General features: G+C 40.9%; 1 pseudogene; it reads right to left on the bottom strand.

Annotated features, from left to right (window-relative positions):
• Window positions 1-4699: 4699 nt before the first annotated feature.
• LOC116973877 lies at window positions 4700-4849 on the bottom strand (annotated as a pseudogene).
• Window positions 4850-6478: the final 1629 nt, after the last annotated feature.

The following is a 6478-nucleotide window of genomic DNA, read 5'->3' as shown; positions in this document are numbered from 1 at the left end:
CTGTTGTTTATGACAGTAAACTAATCGATCAACTTACTTTGGAGCACCTGACTCCACAAAAAGTATCTAGACTTTTTAAAGGTCAAAACAATGTTCCAAACCTCCCAAATCCATGAACATATTAATCACAACCATAAATTAATTTGTTCTTCGATGGAAAGGAAAAAGAAAAGGTCAGTCCAGTCTGTTGCTTTTGCAACCACTAATGAGGCATTCACAGGTGTGCAATTAACTCTGGAGTGGTATTTAATTAATTCTTAATCTCTCTGCAGCAACAAAGATCTCAAGTTTTCGTGGTAGAAAAGTCTTGCAAGTAATGTATTCCCAGAGAATTATATATTTGCTTTTGTGGGATTGTGCCATCATTGATCATCAATGTGACCAGTTTCAAATCCTTTGGACAAAGTGTGCTGTCAGTGGTAAAACAATGATGCTCTCAATAAATTTATTAAAGATTTTGAGAAAAGACTTGTTTTATATTTAAGCACGCAGAACATTTAGAAATGGAAGCAGAAGTAGCCATTCCGCAACATATCCATGCTGCACAGTACAATAAAATATAGGCCAAGGTCCAATACAGGTGCTACAGCAGCACAGCTGGTAGAGCTGCTGCCTCACAGTGCCAGAGACCCGGGTTCGATCCTGATCTTGGGTGCTGTCTGTGTAGAGTTTGCACATGAATTTCCTCTGGGTGCTCTAATCTCCTCTCACATCCCCAAGACATGGGTTTCTAAGTTAATTTGCTTCCATAAATTTGCTCCTACTGTGGAGGGAGTGGATGAGAAAGAGGGATATCATAGAACTCATGTGAACAGATGATCAATGACCAACTCAATGGCTGAAGTGCCCTTTTCCATGCTATATCACTAAACTAAACTAAACGAACAGGAAATCATGAAGCTACCCAATAGAACCAAGTGAAGAAACCTCACTGAGACATTGAGTTAAAAACAGGGAGTATTAATGAATATGTGATATAAAATCACATGAAGAAAACAAATTAAAGAGAGGGGGAAAAAACTGGGGTTATGAGTGAAAGACAGATAGCTGAGAGATATAAAAAAAATGATTTAAGATGACAACAGTTAATGCGCTTTGAAGGAATAGTACTCAACATTTTCTGGATCAAAGAGGTTAAATTTTCACTATTCAGAACTAGTTAATTCCACAAAAATTGAACAGCACACTATCTTATTCTGGCATGTTTAGTGGGTAATTAAAGCAACTTCATACTCATGTATTAGCAAGTTACTAGTGTGAAGTAATTTACGAAGGAGAAAGAAAAATTGAAGAGTAGCTTGCACATTTGTTTAATTATACGTGCTGGCCTCGCCATTATTCTTAAAACTGGCAGAAGTATTCGGTCATGTTCAGGCTCAGGAGGTGATCATCAATGAGGGTGTGAATCAGGAGAGTGGAGATAATGAAGAGAGATGAATGCAATCAAAATACAGAAGATGATTAAGAAAGGATTCATGAAGATGAGGGAGAGATTAAAAGGATAAAAAGAGTTTGATGAAGGAAAACTATTTTCCAATTTACAATGTAAGTTGCACCCCTTATTAGACAGGCAAAAAAAAAAGAGGAAAAGGACACACGGTAATTTTACTGTGGAACAGTTTGTGAAAATTTAGCATATGTCAATGTAAGGTGAATATAAGTTGCTCATAGGTATTTCATATCGATGGTACGTCTGTGACCAGGGCTTTGCTGCTTTAACTAAATGCATTGCTATTTAATGTTTCCATGTATTCAGAACTCCAGAAAATGCAACATCCTATCAAAGTACTTTGTGCAGAAGTTGCCAATGCGTTCTTTGCATGATCTATTGTAACTTTGATAATGGTTAGGTGATAATTAATTGATGAAAAAATATACAATGCTCTAGCCTAAAAATATAATTTCACAGCTAAATGATTCAGAAAATGAGAGCTGGTTACTCTGAGATCAGTTGGAGATCTCCCCTTTTATTCCAAAATCACATTATTTCCACTGAAATCCTGGAAATATAGAGAGTAGGACTTTTGTTTGCATTCAAGAAGTCCCATCTAAACTAATTCCACTTGCCCGTGTTTGGCCCATATCCCACCAAACCTTTCCTTCCATGTCCATGTCCAAATGCCAATTAAGTCTTGTTAACCCGATGATGGAATATTTTGCAACTAGAAATAAGCACCCAAGGAAGTGGTTGATGTGGTTACATCTTATCCTCTTTCAAGAAAGCAGGAAAGAGATTGAAAGCATCAGGCCAACGAATGAGGGTTCCAGCACTTGTTTCACTGGTGAACTCACCTACAGCAGCTGGGATAGACACAGATCTCTCAATTTATACTGATGAAAGGCTCTTCCAGTTAATCCTGCATCTGCATTTGCATTTCATTCTGTCCCCTAGTGCTGCAGCAATAATATATATGATTTATGTCATTGCTGAAGGCCATGTGCATCAAGTAAACATACATCACTCACACAGAGAACCGTGATAGGATTAACCATGGAGGAGCATATACTCCTGTACGAGTACAAGTTTGCTGGCTTTTATTTATAAAACATTTACATCATACATAAAAAATTGTACTAGTCCTCTAAGCTGTGCATCTTTCTGCTAAACCTATTAATTATATTGTTTTCTTTAATTAACCCTTAATGCAGCTCCAATGTCTTACATTTAGCTGAAGAACAACTTATGGTCGTATCAGTTTACAAACCAGATCACGTGATCCTGCTGTGAACCAGCAGTCAGCTCTCTTCAGACAGAAGGGTTTATTCATGCATTTAATTTTAAATTTGATTATTGTTTGTACTTTACATTAGGACATGGATAGAAAAGTGGTTGGCAGACAGGAAACAAAGAGTAGGGATTAATGGGTCCCTTTCAGAATGGCAGGCAGTGACTAGTGGGGTACCGCAAGGCTCGGTGCTGGAACCGCAGCTATTTACAATATATGTCAATTATTTAGATGAAGGGATTCAAAGTAACATTAGCAAGTTTGCAGATGACACAAAGCTGGGTGGCAGTGTGAACTGTGAGGAGGATGCTTTGAGAATGCAGGGTGACTTGGACAGGTTGGGTGAGTGGCAGATGCATGGCAGATGCAGTTTAATGTGGATAAATGTGAGGTTATCCACTTTGGTAGCAAAAACACGGAGGCAGATTACTATTTAAATGGTGTCAAGTTGTGAAAAGGGGAAGTACAACGGGGATCTGGGGGTCCTTGTTCATCAGTCAATGAAAGTAAGCATGCAGGTACAGCAGACAGTGAAGAAAGCGAATTACATGTTGGTCTTTATAACATGAGGAGTTGAATATAGGAGCAAAGAGGTCCTTCTGCAGTTGTACAGGGCCCTAGTGAGACCACACCTGGAGTATTGTGTGCAGTTTTGGTCCCCTCATTTGAGGAAGGTCATTCTTGCTATTGAGGGAGTGCAGCGTAGGTTTACAAGGTTAATTCCCGGGATGGCAGGACTGTCATATGCTGAGTGAATGGAACGGATGGGCTTGTATCCTCTGGAGTTTAGAAGATTGAGATGGGATCTTATTGAAACATATAAGATTATTAAGGGTTTGGGCACGCTAGAGGCAGGAAACATGTTCCCAATGTTGGGGGAGTCCAGAACCAGGGGCCACAGTTTAAGAATAAGGGGTAAGCCATTTAGAACAGAGACGAGGAAACACTTTTTCTCACAGAGAGTTGTGAGTCTGTGAAATTCTCTGCCTCGGATGTGGAGGCCAGTTCTCTGGATAATTTCAAGAGAGAGCTAGATAGGGCTCTTAAAGATAGAGGAATCAGGAGATATGGGGAGAAGGCAGGAACGGGGTACTGATTGGGGATGATCAGCCATGATCACATTGAATGGTGGTGCTGGCTCGAAGGGCCAAATGGCCTACTCCTGCACCTATTGTCTATTGTCTATTGACAGGTTTTTCTTGGGAGACTGGTTCATGTTTGCATTAATATCTTTTATCCAAATTAGACAAAAGTGCTGGAGAAACTCAGCGGGTGCGGCAGCATTTATAGAGCGAAGGAAATAGGCAATGTTTTGGGCCGAAACCCTTCTTCAGACTGATGCCGGGTGGGGGGGCGGCCGGAAACATTGCCTATTTCCTTCGCTCCATAGATGCTGCCGCACCCGCTGAGTTTCTCCAGCACTTTTATCTACCTTCGATTTTCCAGCATCTGCAGTTCCTTCTTGAACACAATATCTTTTATCCACTTTAGTTTTAGAGATACAAAGTGGAAACAGGACCTTTGGCCCACCGAGGTCATGTCAACTAGCAATTGCCCGTACACCTGGACATCTTTGGAACGTGGGAGGAAACAGGGCCATGCAGTCACAGAGAGAATGTGTAAAACTCCAGCCAGACAGTAGACAAGATCAGGATCTACCACTGGCCACTATGCCACCCTTAAAAAAAAATTGCGTGTAAAATTCCCAGTTCCAAAAAATTATTTAATATATCGTCCCTAGATAACCATATAACCATATAACAATTACAGCACGGAAACAGGCCATCTCAGCCCTTCTAGTCCGTGCCGAACACTTATTCTCCCCTAGTCCCATCTACCTGCATTCAGACCATAACCCTCCATTCCTTTCCCGTCCATATAACTATCCAATTTATTTTTAAATGATAAAATCGAACCTGCCTCCACCACCTCCACTGGAAGCTCATTCCACACAGCTACCACTCTCTGAGTAAAGAAATTCCCCCTCATGTTACCCCTAAACTTCTGTCCCTTAATTCTCAAGTCATGTCCTAAGGGACATATAGTCATAAGGGACGTGTCAGATATTAAATTTAAAAGACCAGATGCTACACTTGAACATAGCCAAAAGGCTGAGAAGTGATTACTTCACTTAATTCCTGAAGGTGTCCCAAATAATCCCTTAGAAACTCTTGCAACCTTGATTTCATTCTGTTGTAAATGTTAGTTCAAAGATTCATCTTAGCTAGGTGTTTTTTGCATATCTCTCTCAGTGCTAACAGTCTGTGGAAATAAAATGTTTCCTTGTTTCTATTTTCTGTTAATTTAGGGACAGTTCTAAATTTATGCTGCTATTGCCCATTTAATAATCTGTGTAAATTGTTTCTCCTGCTTCATCTTGCCAAAGCCCTTCAGTATTGGGCTTCTATCCAAATAGAGAATTGGATAAGGCCAGCCGATGAAAACAAAGCTGTCCAAACTCTATTCAATTTTCTCGGCATGGCCAGTAAATGAAACATAGAAAATAGGTGCAGGTGTAGGCCATTCAGCCCTTCAAGCCAGCACCGCGATTTAATATGATCAAGGCTGATCATACAAAATCAGTACCCCGTTCCCGCATTTTCCACATATCCCTTGATTCCGTTAGCCCTAAGAGCAAAATATAACTCTTGACGACATCCAGTGAATTGGCCTCCGCTTCCTTGTTGAGGCAGGAAGCTATCTGGATGTTCATTTGACATAATAACAAGATGGGCCTGTTGCATGAATTTATTCTGGAGAAAGTCTTTCTTTCTGGAGACACTCTGTCCCACAACCCCAGGGGCTCAGTTTGGATCACCAGCTCAGGTGCTATTTAAGTAAAATGTACATATATTTCCCATAACTAAGTGGGTTTCCCCCCGGTGGTGCTCTACACCTTTCCACCTACAATCCAGAGATGTGTTGGGTGTTATGTTGACTACAATAAATCATCCCTTGGTGTAGGTGATCATCAAAAGGATATGCAAAAAGAAGGGTATGGGGAAATAATGAAATGTGTGCAGAAATTGATGGGATTGCCCTGCTGGGAGTTAGGATAAACCTGATAAGTTGACTGGCCTCTTGTTTCATGATAATAAGTACCAATGTTTTCCCCACACTAAACCCTTCTGGAAGTGATGATATGATAATAGACAATAGACAATAGGTGCAGCAGTAGGCCATTTGGCCCTACGAGCCAGCACCGCCATTCAATGTGATCATGGCTGATCATCCCCAATCAGTACCCTGTTCCTGCCTCATCCCCATATCCCCTGACTCCGCTATTTTTAAGAGCCCTATCTAGCTCTCTCTTGAAAGCATCCAGAGAATCTGCCTCCACCACCCTCTGAGGCAGAGAATTCCACAGACTCTGAGGCAGAGAATTCCACAGACGATGTCTGGAGAATTCCATAGACTATTGTCACACCATACATATGATGTATGATGTGACATAATGTGACCTTCAAAATGTAATGACCATTAGAACGCAGATGGGTTTGGATGTTTGGGGCTTATGTCTGATTCAGTCAGCAATATATAGTGAAGGGACTGAAACGTAGGTTCCAGGCTGGTTTTATTTGTGCCTAAGTTTATTCCTGCTGACTTGGGAGCAAAAAATCTGTCCAGACTTGTGGTTCCCCTTAGTATCCTGATGGGTTTATGCTGAAAGCTCAAGAGCCTTATGCAGTTCACCTGTACTAAGCCGCATTTGGCAATCATTTTGTGGCTTGTTGAGACCTGCCTTGCCACCC

This window comes from Amblyraja radiata, chromosome 5 (assembly GCF_010909765.2).
Source record: "Amblyraja radiata isolate CabotCenter1 chromosome 5, sAmbRad1.1.pri, whole genome shotgun sequence".
NCBI classification, from domain to species: domain Eukaryota; kingdom Metazoa; phylum Chordata; class Chondrichthyes; order Rajiformes; family Rajidae; genus Amblyraja; species Amblyraja radiata.
This window is presented reverse-complemented; position numbering and strand designations above follow the sequence as displayed.